At 36.2% G+C, this 3,192-nt stretch overlaps 1 protein-coding gene across 1 annotated transcript in view; it reads left to right on the forward strand.

Annotated features, from left to right (window-relative positions):
- The window catches only part of LOC144971763 (uncharacterized), an 8,578-nt gene extending 7,710 nt beyond the window's left edge, over positions 1-868 (forward strand). Inside the window, exon 5 of the mRNA XM_078912836.1 lies at positions 1-868. This exon is cut by the window's left edge and continues 668 nt beyond it. The gene's annotated coding sequence lies outside the window, so the exon portion shown is untranslated.
- The last annotated feature ends 2,324 nt before the right edge of the window (positions 869-3,192 follow it).

A 3,192-nucleotide genomic window follows, 5' to 3' on the forward strand; every position in this document is an offset into this window, starting at 1 on the left:
GACACAGGCAAGTTTGAAATACATGATATCGTAATGTGTTAGAATGCAAATTTGTGTGCAACTCTATTTTTGTGTGGAATGGATTGTCATATGATGGAGGGCACCCAATCAGGCTGGTATGCGTGTACTGAAGGTTGTTGTAGTTCCCTTTTTAAAGATCGCGTTTTCTGACACTTTACATCAAAGTACCAATCATGATTTTACTAACTTCAATCGATTATAGATCTAGTTCCAGTGTAATGTCATAAAATGTGAATGCCAGCATTTTTAAATTATCATAATACTGATCTCCTACTCATTAAAGACTACATTTTTTTCTATTTACTTCTAAATATAGTTGTGTTTGTTTAAAAATGAGGATATGATATATTATGACCTATCGCTGTGTGAGTAACATAAGGCGGAAGGAATGTGGGGAAACAAAAAAAAGGCATTCTAAACGTCAGAGCAAAGTTAATACAGATCATTGAGACTAAAAAGCATTTTGGCTAATTGATACTAGGCTGCTAGAAGTTGTGGACTGTTAAAAACTTAGGGAACACAAGTGGTTTTAACAGCTTCAAGAAATATCAAAATATCAAACACTGAACGTTTCGAGCTCAAAACCCTTTCGAGATCGTGATTGGCTACAATATTGCAACGTCCATTTTATCTGGTTTCGTATATTAAAGTGAAGCTTTCATTCAATTTCACATTGTTATTTATTTACAAGACGTACCAAATACTTTTCTGCCGTCTGTCTGGATTTGAAGTGATGTATTAATGTTTTTAATGTTTTGGTCCTGATCGGAAAATATATATTTTTTAATATATTCGAAGCTTTTATATTCTTTTTTTTTCTCCATTATTTCAGCTAGTTAAAACATCATTAGTCTGTCAAAGATATTCTTGATGTCATGTAGAGTGGAAGAGAAGTTTCGGTTCGTTTAAAATATAATGACCTGATAGGACGATATCAAGACTATCAGCGCGGAGGAAATCCAAATGGCAATTGGGGAGTAAGAATGAAAGTTGATTGACTTAAAGACTATTGGGACGGTATGCACAAGCTAACTGCCGTACTCTAGAAAACCACGTATAATTTAGGTCTTTGGCCAGAAAACTCGACCTTCAAATATCAGTCGATTTAAATTACCCTTATCTCGGTAAGAACGCTCAAATCTGGGGCCTCGCGAGATCCATCTTTCTTGCTTCGTCTGGAACTGTTTCATAATATACACTTTATCAGATCTTTATCTGCCTGCTCCTAATTTCACAAAGAGAAACATTCATAGTTCGACACACAAATTTTGGTGCACACTTTTCTTATGCATGTAGCTATATAATGGCGTATTCCCATTACTTAAAGACTAATCATAAATGTAACTATTTTGTATATTTGACTTGCAAAGTGTAAACAGCATCTTGCAGTCATATGAATGAATATATTTTGCTCTTGTGAATACGATTCATAATAATGCATTGTATTAAATATTTCACATTTACTTTATATTGATAATCAGCATTTCTATATAATTTTCACTTACGAACAATACTGCTGTACAATCGTTGGTAATAAAAACAATGTAATCTACTTCGTCGAGTTGCTTTGTAATTTACATTATAAAATCTCTCCTCCCCCCCCATCTCTCTCTCTCTCTCTCTCATCTCTCTCTCTCTCCTCTCTCCTCTCTCTCTCGCATTTCCTCTCTCGTTCAATATGTCTCCCACTCTCACGATTTAAAATTATAAAAAGCTGATATAGAGAGAAAGCTAATAGAAAATAATACAAGTTAACAACATGAGTTAGAATTGACCCGATGCGTTTATCAGCCGTCTTACGATTCTGTTTCGTAATTACACGGGGAATAAAAAGACAAATGCACTAATGCTCCTATAACCATTTGCCCAGAAAAACAAGCCTCATCTTGTTTGTTTTTGTTTGTTGTTTTAGTGTGTGTGTGTTGGGGGTGACGGGGGCAGTGATTAGAATTACAAAGAGGATAGCTTCTAGTATTGCATAGTTACCACAAAGCTATATTGCCAACAATTGAATTAGAAAAAGCCAATGCAATGAGAATAAAATTTTTTTTCGCGCTGTTTTGATGCTTATTGGTACGACTCGCTGGCAGGTGGAGGGGTACGTGTGAGCTATCGCAATATTCGTTTAACAAAGTATTAGACCTCTCTACATTTTGAGATGATTCGCGCCACCACGCGAATAATTTGCACTAAGCTTAACCAAATTTCCCAAAATAACCATGACATAGTATCGTTGTTTATTCTAAAGTGGTGGCAGAATTGTAAAACAGTATGTGATTGACAATTTATTTTGGTTTCAGAAGTCCTGCCACATTTTAATATATAATTGCAGTAAATGTCCAATCTATGCATTTACCGTTTAAAAAAATGTAATAGTTCAGGTTACGGAGGGCCCAAAATTTCGGCTGATCGGCAAACATAAATTGAGCTTTCAAATTCCAATTGAGCTTTCATATAGCGCAATAACCACTAAACGTGCTCATAACGCTTTACAAGGGGTCCCTGGCCAACAGCAACACTTAACAGTAGGTCGGGACATGATGCCTGTTAAACGATATTGCATTATTTTCGGGCAGAGACAACGCTGTTAACGGCCAAGTACTCATTTTATATCTCAGTACGGTGAGAGAATGTGATTAAAGTGCCCTTACCAAGGACTCAACTATGCGGCGAACGAGGCTCAAACCCAGGACCTCCGGATCCGAAAGTAAGTGTCATACCACAAGACCATATAGCCGCACATAGACCAAATACATTGCTATCTTCGATTGAAGAATGAAATTGACGTCACTAAATTGGTCGCCTATTAGCGATTAGTTCTTACTAAAGTCCCTTTAACAGTCTATGTGGTTTTGTGGTGTGAAACTCGACTTCGGATCGCTTTGAGGAGCGCATAGTCCCTGTAAAAGTCTCTTTACATATATTCTCTCACCGCACTCAGGTGTAAAATGAGTAACTGACCTCTAACAGATTATCTCTGTCGAAAAAAAACAGACGTCATGTCTCGTCCAACATATTAAGTGTTGCTGTTGGCTGAGAAAACTTTGTAAAGCACTTTGAGCACGTTTAGTGGATATTGCTCTTAATATAATATGCTCAAGGTTTGTTTGTGTTTTTAAGTAAACGTTTAAGGTTAAATACTGAGATTTAATTAAAATATTGAGATTTTAC

Source organism: Berghia stephanieae, chromosome 4, assembly GCF_034508935.2.
Source record: "Berghia stephanieae isolate SIO BIC M18660-M18661 chromosome 4, UCSD_Bste_1.3, whole genome shotgun sequence".
Lineage (NCBI taxonomy): Eukaryota > Metazoa > Mollusca > Gastropoda > Nudibranchia > Aeolidiidae > Berghia > Berghia stephanieae.